Here is an 18604-nt window from a genome sequence, read left to right as displayed (position 1 = left end):
TCCTCTGCCATGTGTTGGTTTGGGGCTCTGCCGATGCAATTACCACAGAGCAGCCAGAAGGCACCCCAGTAACTCAGCAGCCCAGGAACGCCATTGGTTGAATGTCATCACTTGTCTCAGAGAAAATGAATATCGTTAGAGGGCTTGAGCATGCGTGTGTGAAGTGTATTTCTGGTTGTGCATATTGTGACCAACCCTACAGATGTATCAACCTGTGACCGATAATGGCATTTTAACGAGTTGGTTGCAAGAGGGTGCCTGGGCAGTATGGCTGTGTGCTGGCCACAGCAGGCCTGAGCAATCTTATGCAAGGGAATTGTCTTTATTATTGTTATTTAGTATTGTGAACACTTTTCCCGCCCAAAAGGAACCAGAGGGCAATTTCCAGAGAAATAGAGAACTGCAACATACACGTACTAAATAATCACAAATACAGTAATTTCTTAATAAATCCAAAACATCCAATTGCAATTCAAGCTGCAGGAGCACTCCTCAAAAAGTCTTTTAAAACATGGTGGACGAGAATTCAGAGTGCACGGTAACAGTGCACAGCACAGGTTCAGATGCGTTCCACACTGCACAAGCCCCCTTAGAAAAGGAAAGGATCCACTTTTTAATGTTTGTTTTTAATAGAGAATCAACGTTTTTCTTCTAGATGACCTGATTACATATAATATGAATTAATCCAAATAGACAGAAACACTGGGCTGAACAGTTGTAAAGTTTTTAAAACAATATAGAGCTTTATTTATCATGTTGCTTGCCCCCCATTGTGACGCAGTGACCAGGAGAAATTTGACCTAACATCCTTAATGCATATACAAGCAGGGCTTCAGTATGTTAGACCGCCTTAGGGGTGCCAGATTTGACTTTGCGTGGAAATACAGAAGATAATTCATACAGTCCACTCTTAATCACACCAGTCCCTGAACTACTGTCCTAAAACCATCTTTAGGCAAAGAGGTGACATACATTTCAGTAGCTGTAGATTTTGTTCATCAGATTAGATAGTGAATACAACATGCTTTGCAAGGGACAGTCTGGGAACACAAAGAAGCCCAGGACTTAACTGTAGAATATATTGGCGCAGAAACAATATGTAAAGTGAACTCTCCCAGGCAGAGCTAAGGGATAGAACAAGAACTGAGTCTTGGAAGGGCTGCGTTTGTCCTCTTCCAGTCTCTAATGTTCTGGGAGGGTTGTTTGAGCTGCCGGATGCTCTCCTCGGTTGACACCATTAGATAAATATGGGCATCTTGCACACACTGCTTCATGAAGAATCCCAGCTGGTCAACCATCATCACCAGTGGCTCCATACATAGAGTTTTACTAACGGCTGACTCCTAGGAAACCTAAGCTGGTGTAGGGCTAGAGGAGAGCTGTTACTCCGCACCCTGACCAGTTCAGACAGCTTTGGCCATAAAGAAGATTAACCAGTCCCTCAAGCTCTTTCACTTCCAATACGGGCAGGAGTATGTCAGTCCAAAAGACATTGGGCCTCATTATGAGTTGGCCGGTAACCCGCCTGAGCCACCGGCCGGCTACCAGCAAACTCACCTTACCATTACCGGTGCCTGAAATCCGTGTGTTACCGGGATATTACGGGTGCCAGCAACGGTGGTAAGTTCCCATTCTCGGGAGTCCCATAGGGGCCCCCCAGTTCAGCATGGTGCCCTGGGTCCACCCAGGCCACCCTCCATCCAGGATGCTCCCGGCATCCACAGTGCGCCCAGGCCCATGTCCCCATGGGCCATTGGGATCCTGTCCTGCAACAACAGAAAGTCTGGGTGATCCCGGCAATCTACCAAGATGCTGGCACCCCCAGCACTTGTGATGCTGGCCGTGTGTCCACTGTCGCCCCCCACCAATGGCGACGAGGAAGACGGACCCCTGCAGCACAATCTGTTGCCCGCAGGAGAAAGAAAAGGAAGCAGCACCCACTGCCACAAGAAAAGGAGAGAGTGGATGCCCAGTGACCCACCGGCAGACCCTCCCTGGCCGCAGCCGTGTGTGAAGAGGGTGCTTGTGCAGCCGGAGTGCGGGTCAGCCTGCAGCACTGCGGCATCGGCCATCAAGTGTTTTGCCTGCTCCCGCCGAGGGAGAAAGTGCCCAGCTCCGCGATAGCAGCTCCAAACCAGAACACGCATGAAGCAGCATCCGCTGCAAAAGTAAAATGCAGAAGAGGCGGCATCCGCCGCCGGTCAGAAGAAATGTGCCCCAAGAAGAGAGTAGATGCTAAGGGACCTCTGCCGCCTTACAGAGGGAGAGCGCGATGCTGCAGCGTGGGTGGCGCTACCGTAATCAATAAATAAATCTCCTGCCGGAAAGTGGGAGGAAGTAAGGTGCACACCAGTCTTCAAGAGGTCAGATGTTTCTGTACGGTTTTCGCACTATTCTTTTGCAAAGGACCAGGTGTCTCCTGGAACAGCTACAGCGAAGCAGGGCCTCAAGAATCGGTTGGATGATTATACTTGTGATGAGACAAAAGATCTGAAAAGCAAGGGTTCAGTGGGTACTATGTAACAGTTTTTAATCTAGAGATCATGCTAGACTCAACAGGGACACATTCCATGGAGCATCGATAAGTGGAGGAGTACCTAAGAAGAGCAATAGAGGCACATAAATCCGCGGATTAATAGCTCATAACTCCACCACTAGTGCAGAGCTACCAAAGCCCAATGATAGAAGAAAGTGAAATTAGAGTGTGTATGTGGTTGTGCAAAGTGCAGACACTAGCCACAGTCTACGCATTTGTACATGCGTACATACATGCATGTGTCTGCTTCCACAGCAAGTGTACTGCAATGAGATCTAGTCGCTCAGAGGCTGTGATGGGCCACTATCCTTGATGTGGTTTGCCCTTATATGCCAGTATCCATACATAAGAACATAGTCCTGCTGACGTTGTCAGTAAAAATGCCATGCCACAATAAGAAAACATGTCACGACTGGCTGCACCCATATATGCCAGTATAGCGATATAGGAACGCTCATCATACTGGCTTTAATTTACCCTTGATGCCAGTAAAAATGCAATGCCATGTCAGAAAATAGCTTCAGGCAGGATGCAACCAAATTAGCTAGTCTAGCCAAGTAATAACACTTACCATTCAGTATAAATCCCTTTTGTTTTCCAGTTCAGTCCACTTTATTTCCTCATGCATTCTTCAATTATGTCCCCACTCTTTTGCCTTCTCATTCTGAATCCTGTCTCCCTGTACTGAAATCTTTTTTTTCTCTGTATCCCTCTGTGCATCTCTATCACATCACAACTCAGATAACTTGGTTGGGGAGGGGGGCGCTGTAGCTCTCATAGAAGATGGCCGCCTGATTGTGAACTCCGCTTCGTGGGGCGCCTTCCTGTTTGAATCCTCCTTTGGTGCCCTATTAAAACCTGGGCCAGCCACCCTATTAAATTGCTGCAGGACCCGGGCGTGTGCTGCTCGAACCCCGCGTCCTGAATCAACCCTATCGCAGAGATCCAGTGCTTTGAAATTGGGCCGGGAGCTGGCGCCGTTCTGCCCCGCTCCTCTGCTCCAGAGTCATTTGGCTTGACTCTGAGGATCCGGGGCCTACTGGGGGGAGGGGCACTGTGCGGTGCGGCGTCACCTTCTCCCCACTCCTCGAGGAACCGTTGCGGCCTGTGCGCAGACACCAGCCCCCTGACTGGACCCCGGGGTGCAACCCCAAATGTAGAGCTGTTGCTCCGCCGCCTCTCCCAGGGCGGCGTGCTGCCTATCAGTGCCTCTTGTGGATCCGGAGAGGAGGCTTCCTGTTCTGGGACCGGATTGCGGGACGCTCCCGCTCCTGGCTACTGCGGTGAGTCCCTTCGGGTCCCACCAGACACTCTGCCCATCCGCACTGTAGTGCTGCCGGTGCTGGCACGCGTCGCCTCCCTCCCTGGACTCACGACCGGAACCTGGACCTTCTGTGCCGGGACCCACTGTGGCTGTCGTCACGCTCCGCTGCCCTGCTACCCTGCCAGACGCACAGGGCCCCCGCTCCTAACGCGACCTGGTGGGCCCTGTCGGGGGGGACACAGACTCCTCGGGCGCCGTCATCTATTAACCCGTGCACCACTTAGGTGTTGGCACACGCTGCCCGCTGCTGGCCCTTGGATTGGGACCTCTTCTCTTGGTGTGGATCCTACTGCTCTCCACCGTAGTGCCTGCATGGGGTATTCGCCGTGGTGATACACCTCCCGCTCATTGCGCCACATATATCAGTTGGGACACCACACAGACCATGGTTAGTGGTGCACCAGGCTGGTCCCCCCTACCGCGGCGCGCAGTGACTGGACCCTCTGCTTTACTTGGATATACTGGGATCGAAGACCCCTGCAGTGACTGTCTCCTCGCTGCCTGGCCGTGGGCGTCCTGCTAACCCCTCTGTGGTCCACCACTGCCTTGCTGGGAGCCTTGGCGGACCTCTCCTCCGACACAGGAAGTGGACTCCCCAGTTTGCTCAACCACATCAGTGCCCATAGCTGCTCCTACTTCCACCCCTGTCACGGCACACTGATCTCCGGTTCTTGGCCTTCACCCGTGATCTTCGGGGCGGTCGACACCAGGGGATCCACTCACTGACCACTCAGTGCCCTCATACCACTGCCGGCCAGGGAGATCCCCCCCGGACCTGCGAACTGGCGGGCAGTGGTGACCAGAGACTCCACATCCTATTACAGCACTACTTTCCACTTCAACCCTGTCGTCCTCTGGGCGCCCGAATGCTCTGAATAGCCTGTCCGACCATCCTCTGTGTCCTGCCCTCTGCCTCCCGACCTGCCTCGACACTCCTGCCGCCCGCCCAGGCCTTCGGGCCCACCCTCCGCCTGGTGCCATGACCAAGGGAGCTGGAAAGAAGCAATGCTCAATTAACATTTTCACAAAAACCCCGTTGGGGCCGGTGGGGGAGGTGTCCGGGTAGGAACCATCTAACCCCTCGACCTCGGACCCGGCAGACGCTCAAAAAATGATGGAATACATCCGGGAGGTGTTCACCACGCTCCACAGAGAGCTTGACGACATGAATGGCACTATATCCTCTATCAAGGCTCATATGGAGAGGACCGACGGCCGGGTTGCCGAGATCGAGACACGAGTGAGTACCACCAAGGATAACTTGAGCTCTCTAAGGGCGGAGGTCTCCACACTTTCTGGCCGTGTCGCCGAGGTTGAGAAAAAGAACGAGGATCTCGAATCACGCTGGAGACGTAACAACCTCCGCATTATCGGAGTACCCGAAGATGGCATAAAGGTACCCATGGAGGATTACTTAGAGTGCACTCTACTAAAATTGTTAGACTCCAAAACTCTCCCCATAGTTCGCGATCGAGAGAGCCCACCGTGCCCTCACTGCAAAGCCCAGACCGGGTGCACCACTACGACCCATTATAGGTAGAGTTCTAAACTTCCGTGACCGTGACGCCCTGCTCAGGCCGGCTAGAGCCAAGGGTGAACTCATTCTGGGCGCTGCCAGGATCCATCTATATCCTGATTTCTCGGTGGCAGTCCAACGTGAACGCAAAACCTTCCTGGCAGTAAAGAGGAGGCTTCGAGACCTGCAGGTCAAATACTCCATGTTATACCCCGCTAAATTGAGCATTGAACATTCCAACCAGGTCTACTTCTTCACAATCCCTGAGGAGGCCTCCAGATTTATCGATGAACATTTCCCCGGCTGACCCCCTTTTGAAACACACATTGTCAATGTTATGTTTATTGGCTGATTGTTCATGATTTGGGACTCCGACTTGGTACAGAAATGTCTACCCGGTGGATGAGCGTGAGAAGGGGCTGTCTTCCGCCTACTCGAGTTTTTCGGTCTATGACATGTATGTTCTGGTCCTTAGGGCTGGCCTCATAATCCCATGGGAGACTCTCGTAGTTATCACTGAACGCCTCTCTGGTTCAATTTCTCTCCGCAGCGCTCATCCACTGTTGCTAGTTTACTCTATTAGTTGCTGTTAAATTCAGTCACCTTCCTGGTCTAGTTGATTGATTAGGGGGCTACTTCCCCCATACGTGAGAAAATTGTTTCTATATTTTGCGATCATGCCCTTTCCACCCAGGTGGAGTCCTACCCGGGTGGCACAAGATGTCATCACTAGGCACCATGCTTATCCTTAAATTGCCTTCCGGTCCGGAGCACCGCCGCCAGGCCAGCTCACAGGCCCCCCGGCGTTGATGCCATTGGTTTGGATTTGGTTGTTTGGGCATGGGGTTGTCATTCCTCTGTTTGTTTGGGGGCGGGACGTCGGAGGGGGTGGGCGTTGTTGGGTTTTATGTTAAAAAAGGCTTGGTATCCACAGGGGAGGTAGAGTATGGGGCAATATTGTTCAGTTATTATTGCAAGGCTGATCAAATGGTGCACCGATCATGGGGAGCACCACCCCGTTAATCCGTCACTTCTAATGACCACCTCTGGACTGTCAACTGAGGATAACTTGACATTCATGAGTTGGAATGTGCGGGGGCTGGGAAACTATAAGAAGATGAAACAACTACAGCTTCAGGCCAAACGCCATTGGGTCAAAATACTGTTTTTACAAGAAACGCACGCCTACACCGAGTATTGTGAAAGATTTGCCAAAATGTGGGGCCCTCAGAGGTACTTTACTAATTATTCTACCCAAAGCCGGGGAGTTATGACTCTAATTCACAGGAGCCTTAAATTTAACCCCATATCTACACAGATCGACCCCCTGGGCAGATATGTGTTAGTCCATGGTAGTCTGCAGAATAAGGAGGTGGTCCTATTAAACATCTATGGATCCAATATCGACGACCTGGAGTTCTATTCACATCTCACGTCTCTCCTTGACAGCTTCCTGCTAACAATAATCCTCTGGGGAGGTGATTTTAACACGATATTTGACGTAGACCTTGACAGATACGGCTCCAGACCTCGCCGACTTTCCAAAGCAGCCTACACTACACTGTCATCTCTCCCCAGTCTTTCCCTGGTGGACGCATGGAGGCTTCTCTATCCCGACTCCCGCTCCTACTCCTTCTACTCTTCGGTGCATGACTCATATTCCTGAATCGATAGATGGCTAGTGTGTGACATACTTATAAGGAACATATCTCACCTATCGATCCTTCCCAGAACCCTCTCTGTTCATTCACCGGTGACTATTACCCTTTGTTGGGGCCCGGATCGTGACGGCAGCAGACACTGGATAATGAAACCTCACTCTCTCCTCGACCCCGTCTTCAGCTCAGAGCTGGAGACCGCCATTGAGGAGTTCTTCGAAATTAACACCAACACAGTGTCCTCACAGGCCACCCTCTGGGAATCTTTCAAAGCTTATATAAGAGGTATTGCCCTGTCTAAGGAGAACAGCATCCTTAAAACAATTCACAGAAATATTGCTGAAAGCAAAGCCATGCTGTCCGCACTGGAAGCTCAATGCTCGCTACACCAAACTCCGGAACTCCTGGCATCAATCGGTACGGAACTTGACACATTCCGTTTTCTTGCGGACCGCGAACTGAGGTTCCTGGACAGCCCGGGACTTGCGAGGAAATACGGCGAGTGTCAACGCCCAGGCCATCTTCTGGCCAGGCTTCTCCACCGAGAATTTGGTGCCCCTCCCATCCCTGGAGTGGAGAGACCCGATGGTACCCTAGCCACGTCCCTGCAAGATATTAACTCTGAATTCCTCTCTTTCTACGAATCCCTATATGCCAATGCAGACAATGTCCCGACAGCGGAGATCTAGTCTTCCCTAGATAAGCTTCCCCTCTCGATCCTCTCCCCTGAGACCATTGGATGTCTCGAGAATCCATTCACCACCGGGGAATTCTTGGATGCCATAGACTCACTCTCATCAGGGAAATCCCCAGGCTCAGATGGCATTCCCGTTGAATTCTATTAACACTTCAAATCACTCCTACTCCCTCGCCTAATGGCCCTCTGGGAGGAATCAGTGGAGGTAGGTCTGTTTCCCCCTTCGCTCTGTGAAGCCACAATAACCGTTTTGCTGAAGCCCGGTAAACCCCCCACTCAATGCTGCTCTTATAGTCCACTCTCGCTTATCAACGGGTACGCCAAATTACTAGCCCTACGCCTTGCCCCCTACATGCCGCATATCATTCACCCCGATCAAGCGGGATTTATTCCGGGACGCTCCACCTCTCTGAACCTGAGGCGTCTCTTCAACATTATAAGCAGGATTAACCCAAATCTGCATGCAGTAGCAGTGGCACTCGATATGCAAAAAGCCTTCGATTCTGTCTCGTGGGAGAATCTCTGGCGGGTTCTTAAAAAATGCAAATTCTGCCCCGCTTCCTTTCCTGGGTCGGGCTGCTGTACTCCAACCCAGTGGCCAGGGTTCGTACTGAGGACCGATGCTCCCCCCTTTTCCAAATAACTAGGGGCACTAGGCAGGGCTGTCCCTTCTCTCCTCTGGTCTTTGCCATAGAGATGGAACCTTTCGCGGACATAGTATCCCTGTATGCTGATGATGCCCTTCTCTTCATCCGTTCCCCCGACACCAATTTGGCTCCGATATTGGAAGATATCCTTTTTGGACAAGTTTCTGGCCTCAAAGTAAATTGCTCTAAATCTACCCTTTTGCCGCTCACTGCCTGCACACGCCCCCCTCCTGATACCCAGCGATTCACATGGGCCCAGTCAAGCTTTACCTACCTGGGCATAGTAGTGTCTCGCCGATTCGAACAGGTTTTTGAAGAGAACTACCAAAAATACCTCACTAGCCTTACGACAAAAGTCGCTGGAGTAGGCTCCCGATCTCACTTGCCGGCAGGATAGGGATACTAAAAATGGTAGTATTACCCCAGCTTCTGTACAGGTTCGCCAATATCCCCCAGTGGCCGAGCGGCTGGTTCTTCCGGGTGCTGACTCGTACCCTTAATACCTTTCTTTGGCACTCAGACATGGTCCGGCTTAAACTCAAGACCTTGACCATCCCGATGGAGGTTGGCGGCTTCGGTGCTCCTGACTTCCTTAAGTACTGGCTGGTGTCCCAACTCCAATACACTTCACACTTGTTTAAAACATTGGACCCCCCACCTCATGTCAGACTCGAAAAGCTATCGATCAGCGATCGTGATATTTGCTCCCTGGTTATCACGCCCATGCCGAGGGTATTAGACTCACTTGACCCGGCGGCCTCTACTTCTCTGGCCCTATCTAAAACATGGTAATTACTAGGCATCGCCCACCCCTTTCATGGTAACTTTCCACTTTGGAACTTCCTCCCGGAGGTCCCACATGTACCTCCCGTCATCGTTTGCCGGTGGGCAGAGCCTGGATATGAACAACTATGGGACTTCTTCGAACAGGGTAACTTCATAGAGTGGCCAGATCTTCCACTGTCCTTGAAGCGGAGACCATCCGCTTGGCTTCAGTAGTCACCCCTCCGGAAAATCCTTAAACACAAATACCCCAGTTTCCCAGTGCTGCCACCTGATGAACCTGCAGTTACGGAGCTTACCTCTCCCACCCCCATGAGGGGCAAAGTTTCCAGACTCTACACCCTGGTACAGGCTAGATCGGCCCCTACATTTACCAAGTTAAGACATACCTGGGGGGATGACCTTGGTCTCGAAATCACAGATGAACGATGGGCCCGAATGTGTGCATGTATTCATCAGGTATCCTTTAACTCCCGCTTTAAATTGATCCAATTCAAGGTGCACCACAGATACCACTACACCCCGAGCAGACTACACCACATTTCAAATGACTTGTCCCCAAGGTGCCCCAGGTGTGGCTGCGACAACGCTGGCTATATCCACATGATTTGGTCCTGCCCCCGTCTCACTCAATTTTGGAGCGCAGTATGTGCTACTATGTCAGCTATCCTCGATCACCCTATTACCCTATCCCCAATGAGTTGTCTTTTCCATGACTTTTCTGAGCTCCGCTGAGATTCCAAAAACCTGGCTGGACTTTGCATGCCACTTGCTGTACGCTCTATTTTACTCTGCTGGCTTTGGCCTACCACACCCACCCATGCACAGTGGCTCAGGGCGGTCACATGGGCATCGGACACCGAAGAATCCTGGGCTATACAACAGCCAACCCACTAAAGACCCAGAGATGTTTGGTCAAGGTTTCGTTCATACATGGCTCCCATTGATTCTGCCTCGGACTCTACATCTCCAGTCCTCTCCCCCTGCTATTCCCGCACAACCTCCGGAATTGTTCACTCACTGCCCCCACACCCACCTTGGATGTCTGCCACATGTGCACAAACTGGTTTTGAATTTGCTTTATATGTTTGTATTACCTGCATTGCTCTGATTATACTTGTCCTGTATGTAGCTCACCTGTTCCTGTGCTGCCAAGCTAAATAAATAAAAGTAAAAAAATAAATAAAAAAAAGATAACTTGGTGGATGGGACAGAGAGGAAGAGGATGTGGGCAGCGGCAGACCCTAGACGGGCCTGCCACCTCCCCTCACTCACCTAAGTGTGCCAGCACTGAGAGGCAGACACTGTTGCCACCTAGATCCTTTATTACTTTGGGCTATTAGGTGGCACCCACCTATATGCTGAAACTATTGCATTAGAGTCCAGATCGGGGAAAAAGGCATCTGAGGAGGGAACCAAAGCTTGTAAGTGTTGTTTAGTTATTTGCCCACCCATTGACTGCCATGGCCATGTGGCCATTCCCACCCAGTCCTGCCCCTCCAGACCCAAAACTCCTAATTATGGGAACTCTTTGAGTTAACTTTAATCAAGACTTACCATCTAGCTTTGCACTCGAAATGTCTGCCAGTGTTTTTTCAAAGCAGTCTTCTGAGGGCTAATGTCTTAATTGCAGGAGTAAAGTGCCACCGGTGTAATAAAAATGTCGTAACCAAGTCTACATTCACAAGCACCATGCGTGTCCTTCACTGAAGTCTTGATAAAAACATGCATTGACAAAGCCTACTGTGATGGCTTGTGTTTTAAGATTTAAGTATTAGACGTTTGCCGGCACTATTATTAGATACCCAGGTACACACACCATTTTGCTGCTGGTACCATCAGTGGCCAGTTAATACCACTAGGGTGGTGCCTGGCAAGTGCCTTTCCCAGGCCTAGATAAAAGTCCAAACTGTTGGCATTGCCAGTGCTTGTTTAAAAGCAGCAGCACATGGTGCCAAGCAGTCACGTGGTGGTGCTTTGCTATTGGATCGGCCCTCTGTGGCACAACACCAGTGACACATATTCCTGCTAGTGAAGCCAGCTGTAATCCCTGAAAATCGATATTCTGCGGACAGAGATAAAACAGAAGAAAGATTGTGGGAAGTTCGCTCTATACCAGGTGATGAGAATGTGGTGGCAAACGAAAGCCTGACACATTCCTTCTGATTTCTGTGGCGAGGCGAAAGAGGAAACATCCCAAAGTAGAACAGAGATAGAGAATGAAAACAGTTCCCACATACAAAAAACTCCGTGCCGACTCTAACATTAGTGGAACGTTATCGTAAAGGGATGTAGCACAGCCACCAGCAGTCCCTATAGCAGAAACAATCTCGGTCCTGCATCGATTATCACTTTCGATTTCACTGCCGAACCTTTTCTACAAACTAGATTTCATTTGCAGAATTACTGGGCCGAGGGTCGGACGGCACAGATATTACGATGGTGTGTTTTAGGTGAGGGGATGTAGCTCAGTGGTAGAGCGCATGCTTTGCATGTATGAGGCCCCGGGGATCGGCATCTCCAGGTGCATATATTTTTTGGGGTACGCATGAACGCCAACATTTAAAGGATATACTGTTACATCCTCTTTGGGTTTCTGGTAAAGAGGACTATAATTTTATGTCGCATCTCACTACATTGAACATATTCCGTCGCTCACGTTTCAAGACTATCCTTCTTGTGACTAGTTCACATTACCAGACTGGGGCCCTGTCTAGACAACAAACAGCCGGAGCTGCCTCAGCAATACCGCGAATGGGGTTCACAGTAAACAAAACCCCTGGAGAGATGGTGACTGACAAATATAGATAGCATAGAACAAAGTGATCATGGGAAGCAGCAGCAGCAGGCAGGATTGGGCAGGCAAACATTCCACGTGACTTCTCTGAAGTGCCTCGAAGGAGTTCTTTAAAAGGGAAAAATAGAATTCATTAAATGTTTTCTTTAAAAATAGCTGTAAATTATCATAACCTATTCGTTGATGTGTTTTTTTTAAACTTTGTTTCAACGCTCTTAACATGTACATAGTCAAAGTAAAACTGTGCACTTGATTCGCCGCCGTCTGCAAGCAGTAGTACATTCATTTCAGCATACGGCAATACATAACGCCTCACTGTGGCAGTGCACAAGGATCTTATAGCATAGCACAGGCATGTTTTATTGCATGTATGTATTGTGTTTTGTATGGCACAAACCTTGCTGGGGCATAACAGAAAATTTTACATTCGGGGTGACGAAATGACTATTGCTCTGTAGGAGCACAGGGGTGAGTAGTGTCCAAAACACCTACTCAGCCCCAGACTGCTACTAAACCAGCAATGAGCGCAGTCATAAAGGGGAAGCCGATACACCCGACAGGTATACCCCCTATGCCTCTTTTGGTAACTGTGGCAAAGGGCAGTCTAAATTCTTTCTGAGGCGTTTGAGCTGTTACATTTGCACACAAACACCAATAGTATGGTGGTACCAACATGAATAAATGCCCAACCAAGGTTCTACAAAAACAGGAACTTTAGGAAATACGTACAGTGCATACAACAAATTAAAAACAATAAAGACCCACCTCTCTAAAGGAAACGGAGAGAATACACACTATGGGAATAAAGGGGCATTCAGTGTGAAGACAGGGGTGCTGGCCAATGATTTTAGCAGCACATTTCAATGTTCAAGGATATGTCTTTTAAATGGCTAAGAAAGGTGGCTTAAAAGTTACTGAGGTGCCGAGGCAGACAAGGGGGACAAAGATTCTTCAAATGCGCATGTCTATTGTGATTGGGGCTCAGCAGCATCGAGTCAGGCTTATTGGAGCTCTTTCTGGATCGAGTCAGTGTCAAGCCGTTTCAATTGGTGGTCCCACGAGATCATGGGCGCTGAGACAGGTTGAGTCCGCTCGAAGTGCTCAAATGGTACAGTGCAGACTTTTCAAAAATGATTGGCTAGATTGCGCAAGCTGGTCACCCCAAATGTGCCCTTGGGTGGGTTAGAGAGTAGAGCTTGCCTCTGCCCTGAAGCCTTCTGTCTTCAGCTCTATGGCAGAGAACTTTGGTATAAACTAACCATTCCCAACACATTTCCAATGAATCCTTCCTCTCCTTCTTCTGAGAATCCAAAGATGAAACAACTGAGGACCACATTTCCTGCCTTTATAAAGGCAACATTCTACAGCAGATTGGCCCAAAACAAGAATGTAGTCAGTGTCCAATCCAGGCTGCTATGACATGTGTACCTTGTCTTCCAATGTCATATATAGAGTGCCTGTGTCTGCAGAGAGTGGGGAGAGGGAAGGATGCGTAGGGAGGCCTGACAGAATCCAAAACAGTAAAACCCCTCTCTTGACCTAAGCCTGATCTCGTGGTACTCTAACTGCACCCACTATCCATGTCTGCATGCTTCAAAATGACTCTGGTGATCGACACCCTAATGTGACAGTGGCTTTGTCATATCAGGGCTGCCGGTGAAACACTCTTTCGCAGGGGACCTCCCGGTAGAGAGTTCCAGTACGCTGATGGGAGGTGTTAACATCTTCAGAGGCATAATAAGAAGAGCTTCCTGGGACAAGGTCCCACATGGATTGCCGGGTGGAGGTCAGAGAGCCGCTACTGGGTGAAGAGTGACCCCCAGAGACAATAATAACCCATCTGGGGGGGAACGATGTGGCACAGCTGGGAAGAAGGCAGCTGCTTAAGGAAATGTGCGCCACGTTCTGGGCATTGAGCGAGGAAGGGGGCGCTTGTGGACTCATATGGCCAGAATCGTGCCCAGATAAATATGGAGGGGTGCAAATTCACACATGGCTGTGGAGAAGTGCCAGAAAAAATGGAATATGGACATGACAAAGTTTTGCAGGGGAGCATGTTTCTCAATGTTTAGGGATGGCCTAATAAATTGGGGTGTACCAGGATACTACGATAAAGATGGGGTTGACCTATCTCAGGTGGGCTCAGACATATTATTGAATTTTAACGACGGATTGAGAGAGCATGGTTTTATTAAAAGAAAAAAAGAAGAAGCAAAGAGGAGGAGGATGGGGGCAGCGAAGGGGCGACAACCCCTTCTGGCCGTTGCGGCCAGTCAAAAGTAGTACAATGTTGAAAAGAGAGCTGATGGCATTAGAATGAGCTGGGTGCTGGAGGACAGAAGTGTTGAAGCACGTACGCTACTGATCGTCTGTGTGGACTTGCATGTTGAATATTAATATTTTGTAAATAATTATGCCTGGGCTTAATTTGTTATGGGCTTCAGGCGAGGATAAATGCCAGGCCAACAGCAGGTTAAAGCTCGGGATGAGGGCATAGCAGCACCCGACGTCATATGTTAGAGAGATGGCACACCCACCCTGAAAGGGGGGCATGAGGGCACCAGGCAATAACATGGTGGAGGGCCAAGGCCCCTCCAACTCCAATTCACAGGGCGGCAAACACAAGGGTCACAAAGCAAAGGTAACCCAGGTGGAGAAAGGCAGCAGGACAGGAAGGGGTGGCTGTCCCGAGGGAGAGGGACTCACGATTGGAAGGGCAAGGTCTTCTTCACACCTTCCAGGTGACTTCAGAGACCCGGGGGCCATTTTGTTTATGTCTTGTCAGCGATGGATGTCACACCAACGATCGAGCAGAGAAACATCCTCTTTACAGAGGAAATGACCATGAGCAATTAGCCCCGTGTTTAGCCTAACACGGCAGGTGGACACATAGGGCTGGAAAAAGAGCAGCCCCCGTTTGCAGTTTCCAGCCCCGGCTGGTGAAAAGAATTAGATAATGTCACTCCCCACAGCCCAAAACCAGAGATACACAATTCGTCCTGAGCGGGAGGTTCAGGAAGGTTGCAGGAGTGAGACCTGGATTTTGGAAACAGTTAAATATTTTCAGCTGCCAGTCCCCAGCCCTGGCCTGCAGGCCCACACCATGTGATCACGGTCCGGCAGGTCTCGCTGGTCTGGGCCTCCTGCATCAGCATGGTGCCCTGGGTCCGCCCAGGCCACCCTCCACCCAGGATGCTCCCGGCATCCACAGTGCCCCCGGCACCTCAAGCCCATGTCCCCATGGGCCATCATGGTCCCGGCCTGCAACAATAGTAAGTTCGGGTGATCCTGGCAAACTACCAAGGTGCTGGCTCCCCCAGCACGTGAGAGGCCGGCAGTGTGTCCACCTGCGGCCCCCCAACAGTTAAGTACATTCCAAATATGTAAATGTCACACATACATAGACTGAAAACTTGGCAGCTGGGCAAGGGGGTGGGGGTGTCCCAAGAATACTGAATCTCTACTGGAACAAGATGTGGGGCTTTAAGGAGGCTCAGCAGGCATGGTTCAAAGGGAGGCTGGCTCTTTACTGAAACATATGGGGTACGTGCCTGGGATCTTCACTCCGTTTTGAACCAAGCAATGGGTTCTAGTGAGATTGCCTTTGTGCTAGACCAATGGGTGGGCACTGGGGCAGCCTGGTGTACTCGGCAGAAGAGCCAACAACCCAGTCCACCCCAGCAAGAGTCTTTTCAACTATTCCTTACATTATTCCTATTTCATTGTAGTAAGGCCAACACATCATACTGTTGTGTATAATCCACACTCATACAATCATATCAATCTTTCACAAGCTGTAAAATTCGAAATGTTCAGAGACTGTGCTAGATACTAAATTGCCTAATCTCACTTGGAGATATGGTAATTGAGGAGAAAACCCAAGAGTCTTTTCTGAACAGAGCCCAATGCAACAGCCATTTCAAGTCATTTTCCAGAATGGCATCATGACGGCAATGGGGAATAAACATAATGTTCCAGGCCTGTATTCTATGACTGGTCCAAAGGCAAGAAAGAGTCATGAAATCCCATGCAGGTGAGATGGTAAGGTGCATATGTTAAGGGGTTTCAACCTCTGCTCAGTGCTCCCTGAGGTACTCATTCTCCGTGACAAGCTCTTTACAAAGACATAAGTATAATACAAAGTCCCAATGATTAAGAATTACTGATATCGGGAAAGGGTGTATTAGGCTATCATAAATCTCGTAGTACTGCAGATTTCAGGGCACCTGTGCTTAGCTAAAAATTAGGGGTACCGTGGCACTAAGTGTATGGTTCCATGGTGTAATGGTTAGCACTCTGGACTTTGAATCCAGCGATCCGAGTTCAAATCTCGGTGGAACCTCACATTTTTCACTGAAATGAGACGCTTTTCGGAATCTCAATTTTATTTCCCTTTATTTCATTCATTCCCGCTCCTAGTATTTACAATTCGAATACATCATGAACGAAAGTCGGTCTTAGTTTCGTCTGACTTTATTTTGTTCCGTGTTCTTTACATACTATCACTATAAAAAATGTAATCTGTATTAATTTTGCTACTAAATAGTTTTTAAAATAGTGTTCGTTCATATCACGTTGTGCATATGGACTTCACTATGGAAGATGAAAAGTGAGGATTAAAGAGGCTTTCGCTAAAAGTGTTTCCGCCCGGTTTCGAACCGGGGACCTTTCGCGTGTGAGGCGAACGTGATAACCACTACACTACGGAAACGGAACTGTACGTGTGCTTTTCTTTCCCATTATTATGATAGCGCATGGAAGGGGGTGCTGAAGCACGGCATATCAACACAGTAACATTTAAGCCAGCTGGCTCCTTCCATGCCAGTGAAGTCAGACAGATCATTGTACACTGGATTAAACTTGCGACCAAGATCCCGTTAATATATATGTCTTACTCCATGGACACTCCCCATCTTTTGAAGTTTTAAAGGAATGTATTGTTTCATTTTGAGTGCCCCAAATCAATCCAAAATCCTTTGTAAACGTGGATCTGTCTCCAGTGCTGCATCAACCACCTGTGCCCGCACCTGGCACAGGTGAGTGTCCCTGTATTAGATCACTACCACCACCTATGCACCTCATACCATGCGCCACACACCTGAACGATTTATCAGCAACAGAAGAGATATTGTTTTCCCTGGAAAATGCAATGCCCAGAGAGCCACATGAATTTGAATCACACACCCAAAGAGGACGACACATAGGGGGCCCAGTATGACACAGGGGGCGCAGGATGGCGGCTATAGCACAGCAGTGCACGTGCCAGAGGAAGACAGAGAGAAGCACGTGGATGCGGTGCTTTAAAGACATGCATCCTGTTTGAGCTTCCAGCATCACATAGACTCAATAGACAGCTGTGTGACTGTCTCCCAGGTGTCCTCTGCCATGTGTTGGTTTGGGGCTCTGCCGATGCAATTACCACAGAGCAGCCAGAAGGCACCCCAGTAACTCAGCAGCCCAGGAACGCCATTGGTTGAATGTCATCACTTGTCTCAGAGAAAATGAATATCGTTAGAGGGCTTGAGCATGCGTGTGTGAAGTGTATTTCTGGTTGTGCATATTGTGACCAACCCTACAGATGTATCAACCTGTGACCGATAATGGCATTTTAACGAGTTGGTTGCAAGAGGGTGCCTGGGCAGTATGGCTGTGTGCTGGCCACAGCAGGCCTGAGCAATCTTATGCAAGGGAATTGTCTTTATTATTGTTATTTAGTATTGTGAACACTTTTCCCGCCCAAAAGGAACCAGAGGGCAATTTCCAGAGAAATAGAGAACTGCAACATACACGTACTAAATAATCACAAATACAGTAATTTCTTAATAAATCCAAAACATCCAATTGCAATTCAAGCTGCAGGAGCACTCCTCAAAAAGTCTTTTAAAACATGGTGGACGAGAATTCAGAGTGCACGGTAACAGTGCACAGCACAGGTTCAGATGCGTTCCACACTGCACAAGCCCCCTTAGAAAAGGAAAGGATCCACTTTTTAATGTTTGTTTTTAATAGAGAATCAACGTTTTTCTTCTAGATGACCTGATTACATATAATATGAATTAATCCAAATAGACAGAAACACTGGGCTGAACAGTTGTAAAGTTTTTAAAACAATATAGAGCTTTATTTATCATGTTGCTTGCCCCCCATTGTGACGCAGTGACCAGGAGAAATTTGACCTAACATCCTTAATGCATATACAAGCAGGGCTTCAGTATGTTAGACCGCCTTAGGGGTGCCAGATTTGACTTTGCGTGGAAATACAGAAGATAATTCATACAGTCCACTCTTAATCACACCAGTCCCTGAACTACTGTCCTAAAACCATCTTTAGGCAAAGAGGTGACATACATTTCAGTAGCTGTAGATTTTGTTCATCAGATTAGATAGTGAATACAACATGCTTTGCAAGGGACAGTCTGGGAACACAAAGAAGCCCAGGACTTAACTGTAGAATATATTGGCGCAGAAACAATATGTAAAGTGAACTCTCCCAGGCAGAGCTAAGGGATAGAACAAGAACTGAGTCTTGGAAGGGCTGCGTTTGTCCTCTTCCAGTCTCTAATGTTCTGGGAGGGTTGTTTGAGCTGCCGGATGCTCTCCTCGGTTGACACCATTAGATAAATATGGGCATCTTGCACACACTGCT

At 49.0% G+C, this 18604-nt stretch overlaps 2 non-coding genes across 2 annotated transcripts; one reads left to right on the top strand and one right to left on the bottom strand.

The window, feature by feature from the left end:
* The first annotated feature begins 16228 nt into the window (after positions 1-16228).
* On the top strand, positions 16229-16300 carry TRNAQ-UUG (transfer RNA glutamine (anticodon UUG)). Its single transcript has one exon. It is a non-coding gene; the product is annotated as a tRNA-Gln (tRNA).
* A 296-nt stretch (positions 16301-16596) lies between these two features.
* Positions 16597-16669, bottom strand: TRNAV-CAC (transfer RNA valine (anticodon CAC)). Its single transcript has one exon. It is a non-coding gene; the product is annotated as a tRNA-Val (tRNA).
* Positions 16670-18604: the final 1935 nt, after the last annotated feature.

The sequence above is a fragment of the Ambystoma mexicanum genome (genome assembly GCF_040938575.1).
Source record: "Ambystoma mexicanum isolate Mex_15411 chromosome 12 unlocalized genomic scaffold, UKY_AmexF1_1 Mex_chr12_unloc.2, whole genome shotgun sequence".
Classification (NCBI taxonomy): Eukaryota; Metazoa; Chordata; class Amphibia; order Caudata; family Ambystomatidae; genus Ambystoma; species Ambystoma mexicanum.
The sequence above is the reverse complement of the archived record's forward strand: the minus strand, read 5'-3'. Positions and strand labels throughout refer to the sequence as shown.